At 35.8% G+C, this 12,295-nt stretch overlaps 1 non-coding gene across 1 annotated transcript; it reads left to right on the top strand.

Moving 5' to 3' along the window:
* Positions 1–6,814: 6,814 nt before the first annotated feature.
* On the top strand, positions 6,815–6,920 carry LOC121216364 (small nucleolar RNA R71). The gene has a single exon (XR_005912548.1). It is a non-coding gene; the product is annotated as a small nucleolar RNA R71 (small nucleolar RNA).
* The last annotated feature ends 5,375 nt before the right edge of the window (positions 6,921–12,295 follow it).

Consider the following 12,295-nt stretch of genomic DNA (forward strand, 5'->3'; position numbering starts at 1 on the left):
GAATGTATCTGAAGTTAGAAGTTTCTTGGGTTTAGCTAGTTATTATCGGAGATTTGTACAGGGATTCTCTATGATAGCTTCTCCAATGACTCGATTATTACAGAAAGATGTAAAGTTCGAGTGGACTGATGAATGTCAACAAAGTTTCAACCGCTTGAAAGACCTATTAACAAAAGCACCTGTATTAGTGCAGCCTGAACCGGGTAAGGAATTTGTTATTTACAGTGATGCCTCATTAAATGGTTTAGGTTGTGTTTTGATGCAAGAAGGTAAAGTAATAGCCTATGCTTCAAGACAACTTAAACCACATGAAAGAAATTACCCAGTACATGATCTTGAATTAGCTGCTATTGTATTTGCGCTGAAAATATGGCGGCATTATTTGTACGGTGAGAAATGTCATATTTATACTGATCATAAAAGCTTGAAATATTTGATGACACAGAAAGATTTGAATTTGAGACAGCGCAGGTGGCTTGAACTGATAAAGGACTATGATTTGATTATTGATTGCCATCCGGGTATGGCTAATGTTGTAGCTGATACTTTGAGTCAGAAATCTCTGTTTGCTTTACGAGCTATGAATACCCGGTTATCATTGACTGATGATGGTTCAATCCTATCAGAATTAAGAGCTAAACTGACATTTTTACAGCAAATATGTGAAGCTCAGAAGAATGATGAGAAGTTACAAGTTAAACGGACACAGTGTGAGTCAGGTAATGATTCTGAATTTCAGATTGGTTCTGATGGTTGTTTATTATTCAGAGGTAGGGTATGTGTACCTCAGAATTCAGAGCTCATACAGAAGATTCTACGCGAGGCTCACAGCGATATTATGTCTGTACATCCGGGGAGTAATAAAATGTATAATGATCTGAAAAAGATGTACGTATGGTCGAGAATAAAACGTGATATCTCTGAGTTTGTATCAAGGTGTTTAATATGTCAACAAGTTAAAGCTGAACATCAGGTACCTTCGGGGTTACTTCAGCCAATTACTATACCAGAATGGAAATAGGAAAGAATCGCTATGGATTTTGTATCGGGGCTACCTTTGTCTCCGAGGAAAAAAGATGCTATTTGGGTGATTGTTGACCGATTAACAAAGTCAGCTCACTTTATTTCGGTACGTATGGATTATTCTTTAGATAAACTAGCTGAACTGTACATATCTGAGATTGTTAGGCTACATAGAGTGCCTGTCTCCATTATATCAGATAGAGATCCCCGATTTACGTCTCGTTTCTGGGACAAATTGCAATAAACCTTGGGTACTAAGTTGTATTTTAGCACTGCATATCATCCTCAGACAGATGGTCAATCTGAGCGTGTAATTCAAGTATTGGAAGATATGCTCCGATGATGTATACTAGAGTTTAAAGGTAATTGGGAGAGGTGTCTACCTTTGATTGAATTTGCTTACAATAACAGTTATCAGTCTAGTATTAAAATGGCTCCGTATGAAGCTTTGTATGGTAGAAAATGTAGAACACCGTTATATTGGACAGAGCTTAGTGAAAGGAAGATACATGGGGTTGATTTGATCCGGGAAACAGAAGAAAAAGTAAAGGTTATTCGTGATAGTCTAAAAGCAGCTTCTGATCGTCAAAAATCATATGCCGACCTTAAACGAAAAGAGATTGAATTTCAAGTCGGTGACAAGGTATTTCTGAAAGTGTCTCCTTGGAAGAAAGTCCTCCGATTCGGTCGAAAGGGTAAACTGAGTCCAAGATTTATCGGGCCTTATGAAATCATAGAAAGAATTGGACCGGTCGCTTATCGATTCGCATTACCACCGGAACTTGATAGAATCCGTAATGTTCTTCATGTATTTATGTTACGACGATATCGATCAGATCCTTCACATGTTATTTCTCCGACAGAAGTAGAGATTCAACCGGATATGACTTACAGTGAAGAACCGGTCAAGATATTGGCACGGGAGACAAAAGAGCTTAGAAATAAAAAGATAAATTTGGTGAAAGTATTGTGGAAAAAGCATGGGATTGAGGAAGCGACAAGGGAACCGGAGGAGGCAATGAGGAAACAATACCCAAACCTCTTTATTGGTAAGATTTTCGAGGACGAAAATCCTTAAAGGGGGGGAGAGTTGTAATGGCCTAAATTCAAGGTTATCGGAACAATGGTTTCGTAACCATAGATCCGATTTAAAGAGAATTTTATTTCAATATTTTTGCTTGAAAATTGATATGATAGGAAAATCGTATGAAAATATTGATAAAAAATTTTACCGATTTAGTGATTAGATAGAAAAAAAATTATTGAAGAAATTGGGTAAAAACAAGGTATCGAGACCTCTATCTCATAAAACCGAGTCAAAAATAATTTTATAAATATTTATGAAATGTTATTAATGTGGTATTAAAATTTTGTTAGGAAATTTTAATGTTTAGGTAGTCAATTAAATGAAAAGGACTAAATTGTAATAGGTGTAAAAGTTGCTAGAATGATTAAATAGCTTAAGAGTCTAATGAGAAAGGATTTAAAAGGAAATTAGACCCAAAATTTATTTGGGCTGGACGGCAAGGGTATGAAATCAGCAGAAAAATTGATAAATTAAGGGTAAAATTGGAATATTGCAAAATTAACTAAATAAAGCTAGGACTAAATAGGAAATATCTAGATTTCTCTTCATTTCTCTTCAATTCCAGCAGCTAAAAACGCCATAGGAGGGTTCTCTAAGCTGGTATTTCATAATTTTTGCACCAAGTGAGTTAATCCTTGCCTTTTTCTTGTAATTTTTGTGTTTCTAAGACTTTTACAACTAAGTCCTACTATTAAATTCATTAGTTTTTGATTTCATGGATGAAATTGAAAGTTACCATGGTTGAGTGCTGTAATTTTATGATTAAATAGAATGAAATTAAAGCTTTAATTTGTTTATGAGATGATTTTATTAGGTAATTTCAATAGAAATTGATTTTTAGGACCTAATTGTGAAAATGCTTGGAATTAAAGTCTATTGCTGAAATTCTGATTCCTAAAGGTTGTAAACTAGTTTAAGGTGATAGAATAAAATGTTAATTGAGAACAATCAGCTCAATTGAGAGGCTAATTGAGTAGGGACGAAATTATCATTTATTAAAAGCTTAGGGGAAAATGGTAATAAATAGCTTGCACAAAAACAGTTTGGACAGCAGCAGTAGACTAACTTTGAAAAATCACCATAAATTGTAGAAATCGAATTAGAATATAAAAAATATGGTATTAAAGCTTATTGAGTTTAGTTTCTCATATAAGAAATAGTGTAAGCAATGGATTTGTAAATATTTAGATATAATGAATTTTGTGAGACAAGGTTAGAATGAATTCGGGTTCCCCTGTTCTGACTTTGAAAAATCATAAAAAATTAAATAAAAACAATTATGGACTTAAATTTATATGTATAGAATCCTCAATGAGTCTATTTTTAATAGAAACAAACGATAACATTATTTGAATTCTTTATGAAGAGATAATTAATTTTTAGTGAAGAAGGGTCAGAACTGTCGATAGCAGAACAGGGGTAACTTTAAAGAATAAAATGTAGTTATTGGCTAAACAAAAAATTATGAAAAATTTATAGTAAAAATATATATGAGTCTAGTTTTATGTAAAATTAAGATATGTTAATTTTTAGTTCCGTAGATCAAGTTATAAATAATTTAGTGACTATGACTCAAGTAGACAGCTTTGAATGAACTATAAATAATAGTTGAATTATAGAGAATGTTGCATATGAACATGAAATGTATTAAATTGATAATTAAATTTATTTATTTAGATCCGGAAGATTCAAATACGAAGCTAGATCGAAGAAAGGAAAAAGTTTGGGATTAGTAGATTTTTATTGTTTACAAACAAGTATCAAGGTAAGTTCATGTAACTTGAATTATATTCTTAAATGCTTGAGATTGTATGTATTTATGTGAATATGATTTGAATGTTCATTGTATGAAAATTTATGAAACATTGATATATTTGATAAAAAGAGAAGAAATCCCGGTTGAATGAAAGGAAAATTCGATGGATCTCTGAAAAGGAATTGACGGTAAAAAGGATCTAGCCTGGACGGGTGATCCTATCCTGATATAGCCCTCCCGAAGAGTATGTGTAAAATGGATTTAGCCCAGACGGGTAATCTGAATTAGGGTCTGAATTTAGCCTGGACTGGTAATTCATATCCAAGCTCATTAGAGTAATTGTCGTTGCAGGGGATTTAGCCTGGACTGGTAATCCCGACAATACTTTATGAGTTTATATTACAGGGGATTTAGCCTGGACTGGTAATCCCACTACAAGGTTGAGGTTCGCGGAAGTGTGCTCTTTGAAATGGATATGTGCGCACATGAATATGAATTGACGGACCCGGAATTGTACAATAAATGTGTACCTCTAAAAATCTATCGAAATTCCGATAAAGTCAACGGGATAAATATGGAAAAATAACAAGGAAATGGAAATCATGGTATTGACGAGCTCATCAATCATGGTATATATTATTGATACATGGAAATTATTGTACTAACTTGAATGTTGAGTTTGTGCATGTTAGGGTAATAATGCATTGAATGGATATATGAATGTTTATTATATTGTATTGAAAATATTAGGTAAGTATAATTCTTGTTACATGAGCTTACTAAGCACAAAGTGCTTACCTCGTTTCCTTTTTCCCTGTTTTGTAGTGTTAAGAGCTCGGAGGTCGGATTTGGTCGGAGACACATCACACTGTCAACCTCAGGATTTCGGTATATAAAGAAACTTTATTTTGGAAATCAATGGCATGTATAAGCTAACAAAGTAAATGTTAACGTGAAATGAATGTAAAGTTAGCCATTAGTATGGTTAACAAACCTGGTTTTAGATATGTGATGACGTTATCTTATAAATATGCATGAATTTATCTTGAAAATATGTTGAATTGATTTGGTTGATGTGGATTGGTCTCGATTTAATATTGCAGGGAAGGTTAGATATTTATAAAGGGGCTATACTGAATATAAAAAAAAATTAATTCGTAAACTCCGGTAATGCCTCGTAACCTATTCCGGCAATGAATACGGGTAGGGGTATTACAGGTATTGAGCTTGTTCTAGCGTAGTTTTGGTTCATCGTGTGTTCTCGATTTATGTGTCCGCCATTCATCTAGCTCCTCGATTTGTAGCCTTCGTTCTTCATGAATGGGTCCTCTACTATTGCTTGAAAATGGCTCATGTACTTCCTTCAAACTCATTTCCTGCAAAGTAGGTTGCACCATATTATCAGTTTTAGTAGAATGGTTTAGACAATCACCTTCAATTTTCGATGTGTTGCCGAAATTGCGAGCTTGAAGGGTGATTGTTTCGTCTCCCACACGAAGTGTGAGCTCACCTGTGCCAACATTAATAATCGTTCTAGCAGTTGCTAAAAAGGGCCTTCCTAAAATCAAAGGAGTGTTGCTATCCTCCTCTATGTCTAGAACAACAAAGTCAACGGGAAATATAAATTTACCAATTTTAACTAGCACATCTTTAATAATACCTCTAGGAAATCTTATAGTTTTATTTGCTAATTGAATGCTCATCCTAGTTTGTTTGGGTTTCCCAAGACCTAGTTGTTTAAACATTTTGTAAGGCATGACGTTAATACTAGCCTCTAAATCAGCTAATGCATTATTAACATTTAAACTACCAATTAAGCAAGGAATTGTAAAACTCCTTGGGTCTTTCAATTTGTTGGGTAGCTTATTATGAAGAATGGCTGAGCAAACCACGTTCACCTCCACATGCGACCTTTCATCTAACCTTCGTTTGTTTGCTAGAAGCTCCTTTAAAAACTTGATTGCGTTTGGCATCTGCAAAAGTGTTTCAATAAACCGTAAGTTATTATGTAGTTTCTTTAAAATTTTAAGAAGTTTACCAAATTGTTCATTTGAGCGGTCTTTCCTTGTCGCATTGGGGTATGGCACACGAGGTTTGTATTCTGTACTTATCGATTTCTACTCATTGTGGTCTACCTCACCTTTACTTTTGCTTATCTCAGTTTCTTACCTTGGTTCTGGTTCAGGTGTGACTAACCCTTCCTCATCTTGACTAGTAATCGTGTGAGTTGCTCCTTTAGGTTAGATTCTGTGTTGCTTGGCAAGCTACCTTGTGGTTGTTTAGAAATCAACTTGGCCAGCTGTCCAATATGAGTTTCAAGCCCTTGGATCGATGCTTGTTGATTCTTAAGTGCTGTCTCAGTATTCTGAAAATGAGTTTCTGACACTGATATAAACTTTGGGAGCATCTCTTCAAGGTTCGACTTCTTTTCCTGTTGGTAGGGTGGTTGTTGGTAGCCTGGAGGTGGTCTCTGATTTCCTTGGCCTCCCCATGAGAAATTTGGCTGGTTCTTCCAACCCGCATTGTAAGTGTTACTATATGGATTGTTTTGAGATCGAGGATTATTACCCATGTAATTTAACTACTCGTTCTCCATGTTGTGGCCATAAGGTTGGTATTTTGAATTGCTTGATCCACCTCCACTTGCTTCACACTGCATTACTGGGTGAACCTGTGAAGAACTAAGAAAACTATCAATTTTCTTATTCAAGAGTTCTACCTAATTAGAGAGCATGGTGACCGAATCGACGTTATAAACACCGGCTATTTTCATTGCCTTTGTTCTCATGACTTGCCACTGATAGTTATTTAGTGACATCTCCTCTATAAACTCATAAGCATCTTTAGGTGTTTTATTACTGATGGTTCCGCCAGCAGCTGCGTTAACCATTTGTCGAGTCGAAGGATTCACGCCATTATGAAAGGTTTGAACCTGTAGCCAGAGTGGTAACCCATGGTCAGGGCATCTTTGCAAAAGGTCTTTATATCTCTCCCATGCATCGTAAAGTATTTCTAAATCCATCTACACAAAAGAAGAGATATCATTATGTAATTTAGTCGTTTTAGCCGGCGGAAAATATTTTAGTAAAAACTTTTCAGTCATTGGTTCCCAAGTAGTAATTGACCCTCGTGGTAATGAGTTCAACCATTGTTTAACTTTGTTTCTCAATGAAAAGGGAAACAACCGAAGACGTACGGCATCATCAAAAATGCCATTGATTTTAAATGTATTACATAGTTCCAAAAAGTTTGCCAAGAGAGCATTGAGATCTTCGTCCTGCAAACCATCAAACTGAACAAATTGTCGTATCATTTGAATTGTGTTAGGTTTCAATTCAAAAGTATTTGTAGCTACAGCAGGTCTAACTATGCTCGATTCAATTCATGTTAAAAAAGGTGTAGCATAATCATACATAGTGCGCGGAGTAGGATTTTGATTAACAGCAATCGCAGGAGGTACCGGATTTTCTTAGTTTTCAGCCATCTCCACAGTGGTGGTTGAAGTATCTTTCTCTTGATCCTCTATGTAACGTAAGCTTCACCTTATTTCTCTTTGGTTTTTGCGAATTGTGCGATCGATCTCACTACCAAAAAGTAATGGTCCTGACGGGTTTTTTCTAGTCATAAACTATAAGAACCTGCCAGAAAAAGGGAAAAAGAAGAATTAGTAATAAAAATTAGAAATAAATTTAAATTGCAGTAAAAATAAATCGCTAAAGTAATAAAAATCGAGTGTTCCTAATATCTTAGTTCCCCGGCAATGGCGCCAAAAACTTGATACGTGATATTCGTGACAGTTTTTAAATATTTATGATGAATCATTCTTGAAACTAACTATTATCACGATGAAGGCAAGTGTACCTATCGAATAGTAGTATAGCTTTAGCAAGACCGGATTGTCGAACCCGAAAGAACTAAAAGTACTAGTAATGACTGTCTTTTTATGATCTAGCCTAAGAATAATGGTGTTTGTTTTAGCTAACAAATTAACTAAACTAAGAATTCACAGAAAATAGAATTGGGGAATTACTTTTGGAAAAACAATTGAATTAAGAAAATACCTAAGGAAAAATCCACCTAGACTTTACTTGTTATTTGACTCTGAATCGGATGATTTACTCATTTGACTTGACCCGTAGAAATCCCTAAGTTATTTATTATCTCTCTCGAGATTAACAACGTTTAACCCTAGGTTAAATAATTCAAATCCCTTTCTAATTAACTCCCTAGGGTTGCATTAACTCGATCTATGGATCCCCTTATTAGGTTACACCCTAATCCGGCAAAATCTTGTCACCCTATCTCTAGGCGCGCAATCAACTCCGCTTAATTATGACAAATGTAATCTTAGACAGAGTCTATTCCACCTCTGAATAAGAGCTTAACTTGAATCAATATCCTGGAATATCAAAACAAGAATTAAGAACACATAATTAAGAATAAGTCAAATATTTATCATACAATTCAGATAATAATAACAACATCTATCTTAGGTTTCATTCCCCTTAGGTATTTGGTGTTTTACTTCATAACCAAAAAGGTAAACATCTCAAAAGAATAATGAATACAAAACATAAAGAAAAACCCAAAACTCCTGAAGGGAAATTAAGGAGAGATCTTCAGTCTTTGATGATGAATCCGGCTTCTGAAATGGATCAATCGGCTTTCCTTGAGCAGTTCCCTACTTCCTCCTCTCTGCCCCCCTTTTCCCCCTCCTTTAGGGTGTATTTATAGGCTTTGGAATGCATAAGAACCCTCAAAATTGGCCTTTTCTGAATTGGACTCAACTTGGGCTCGACAGGGGCACGCCCGTGTGCGATTACTTCAGGTCATGGTCAAGACTGTTAAATAGGCACGGGCGTGTGGTCCACCCGTGTGAGTCATGCTTCGATTATGCCAAATAGACACGACCGTCTGGTCTGCCCGTGTGAGGAAGTCCAGGCCGTGTTGATTTCGTATGTTGGCCCATTTTCTCCGTTTTTGGCCCGTTTCTCTTTCCTTTCACTCTCCTATGCTCTCCTAAGTATAAAACATGAAATTAAGGCATTAGAAGCATCGAATTCACCAAATCTAAGGAAAAATCATCCATAAAATGTTCCAAGCATGGGATAAAAATACGTATAAATTACGGTTTATCAGCCCTCAAAAATGGACTTTCCGAATAGGACTCTGCTTGGGCTCGACAGGGACACGCCTGTATGACACGCCCGTGTACGATTACTTCAGGCCATGGTCAAGCCTGTTAAATAGGCACGAGCATGTGGTCTACCTATGTGAGTCGTGCTTCGATTCTGCCAAATTGACACGGCCGTGTGGTCTGCCCGTGTGAGGAAGTCCAGGCCGTGTTGATTTCGTATGTTAGCCCATTTTGTCCATTTTTGGCCCGTTTCTCGTTCCTTTCACTCTCCTATGCTCACCTAAGTATAAAACATGAAATTAAGGCATTAGGAGCATCAAATTCACCAAATTTAAGGAAAAATCATCCATAAAATGTGCTAAGCATGGGATAGAAATATGTATGAATTACGATTTATCATTTTACACTCAGGAGAGCTTAGAATAGCAAAAAGAGCAAGAAACGGGCCAAAAACGGACAAATTGGGCTTAAAACAGTGTTTCACACGGCCTAGGCACTTCCACATGGGTAAACCACACGCCCGTGTGAGGCACACGAGCAGACCACACGCCCGTATGTCATGGTCGTGTCGACTAGAAACCAACTCAGAATTACACACGGCTTAAGCAATTGCACACGGGCGTGGTACACGACCGTGTCTCTGTCGAGCCCAAGTCTAGTTCTACTCTGAAATGGCCATATTTGAAGGTTTAAAAGTATTCTAAAGCTTATATAAACACCCTAGAAGAGGATTATTAAGGGGACATAGAGCCAGAGGCAGAAAATATTCGAGAATAGCCGTCGAAATCACTGCGGAGATAGGATTTACATCAAGACTGAAGATTTCCATCCAATTTCCTAGAAGTTCTTTAGGTTTCTTTATGTTTTGTTGTAATCTAAACTTTGAGATGTTTTCCTTTATTATTATGAACTAAACTCCCTAAATACCTAAGGGATATGAAACCTAAGACGAATCTTATTACTCTTTGATTTATATGATAAATATTTGTTCTTATTCTTAATTGTGAGTTTAATCCTTGTTTTAATATTCTAGGATATTAATTCAAGTTTTTGATGTGCTTATTCAGTGGAGAAAAAGTCCCTGTTTAAGAGTAGATTATTCATAATTAAGCGGAGTTACATGCAATCCTAGAGATAGGACGACATAAATCTGCCGGATTAGAGTCAAATCTAATAAGGGAATCCATAGATCGAGTTAATGCGACAATATGGGTTTTAATTAGAAAGAGATTTCAATTAATCAACCTAGATTCAGTTGTTTTTAGTCTCGAAAGGGATATTAACATAAATCAGGGATTTCTACGGAATAAGTCAAGTGAATAAATTATCTAAGTCAAAGGTAATAAGTGAAATCTAGGTGGATTCTTTCTTGGGTATTGTCTTCTCCATTGGTTTTTCTAAAGTATTTTCCAACTTTCATCTCTGTCATAATCTTAGAAAATTAGTTTAGTTTAAAAACACCCTTTAATTCTTAGAGTAGATAATAAAAAGATAGTAATTACTAGTACTTTTAGTCCTCGTAGATACGATATTTCCGGTCTCACCATAACTATACTACTGTTTGATAGGTGTGCTTGCCTTAAGTCAAATATTTAGTTAGTTTCACGATCATTAGCCGAAGTTCGATAAGCGTAGAGGGTAAATGGTAACTTCTTTATGTCAATCTTTACAAGTCTCGGTCGCCTTTCACTATGATCTTTTTTTATTCTTCTTTTTATTTTTATTTTTTTTGTACTTTTGTTTTTCTATTTGGCAGCCCTTTGCTGCATTGTGATATGGTGTCTGATCTTTGAATAGACTGCAAGCTTTTGACATTGTGCAGTTGTATTAAATATGATTCTTTTTGACACTTGTCGGTACTTGAGTTTTTTTTGGTTGGTTTTTTCTTTTGGACTTTGATAACTATCGACTTGGTAACATTGGCATACGAAGTGACCTTCACCCTCTTCATGAAGTAATCGACGGCTGCCAAGATGAATCAATGTATATTAGAGGAGAATGGCCTGATAACATCCATTCCCCACATAGAGAAAGTTTGTGAAGAAATGAATAAGGCACATGAATCTTGTCTCCCTAAATACGGTCTAACTGATACAATTCCCTTCCATGGTGGATCAACAGTACCCGAACCTCATGATTAGCATGGATACCTGAAACCATTAACATGTGTCATTCTAACACCCGTATAGACATTTTTTAGTGTCCATAGGTCTTAATATCCCAGGTATATCTTGATATGATTATGTGAAAACATCTTTGAATTCTTGGAATAACTCAATGACAATTCGCTTTGTCTTTGCGGTGACTCAGGCTTCGATCTTTGCCTCTTACTCACAATGTCCACTGACCCTTTTTAGAGTAGGATCTGTTTTTCATCTTATTCTATCGTCCTTAACAAATCAAGAGATAAGTCACAATCTCTGTCATCTTCAAAGTCTTGAGATCCCCCTAAACACATATCTTACCCAAAAGGAGACTTTGAGTCAGTGACAGCATCGCTCACGTAATTAATATCTGGGGACCTATTATAGGTACGAAGGCAGATTCCAAAGAATAAATGATTCTAAGGATGATTATTTGTATGGTATGATCATGAATGAAGAATAAAAGCATATTAAAAGACAGTCTAAAGAACAAAATAATATATAAAGAATGAAAGAATATTTGCTCAAAAAGATGCATTTTATTGAAATAAATATTTTGAACACAAGCCTATTTCACAAAAGGGTTCTTATTGCTTCTAGGTTTAAAGCAACAAGCATGTTTTGAATATTACTCTAGATTAGCTCTAAAAAAATAGGGATCTCTTTTACAGTTCCATTGTTCGAAACACTCCCAAATATACAAGGGTTTGGAAATTTTTATTCCCCGGTTCCCTCTTCAGATATGTCATTCAGATTCCCCGATATTCTTTCCAAGCTTTTGACTTGTTCAAGGCATCGCAACTGTTTTGCCCCCACCTTCAAATATCACATTTACTTCCTTGTCAGAGTGATTAGGTTTAGAGGAATCGTTGAACTTCACAATTCCCATTTCAATGAACCTTTCGACCAACTTTTTAAATGTAGGGCAGTTTTCAATTGACTGCCCCGTTATTCTCGCATGGTACTCGTATTGAGAATTCTCATTATACCATTTTGGGAACAGAGGTTGCACGGGTTCCAAGTAGAAAGGGGACACCACACGCATATAAAAAATATTCTGATACAAATCCTTATATGACATAGGTATAGGTGTAAACTGGAGCTTTTCTATATTTGGCCTCGAGTTAGATTCCTACCTTGAAAAGCCT

Source organism: Gossypium hirsutum, chromosome A02 (genome assembly GCF_007990345.1).
Source record: "Gossypium hirsutum isolate 1008001.06 chromosome A02, Gossypium_hirsutum_v2.1, whole genome shotgun sequence".
NCBI classification, from domain to species: domain Eukaryota; kingdom Viridiplantae; phylum Streptophyta; class Magnoliopsida; order Malvales; family Malvaceae; genus Gossypium; species Gossypium hirsutum.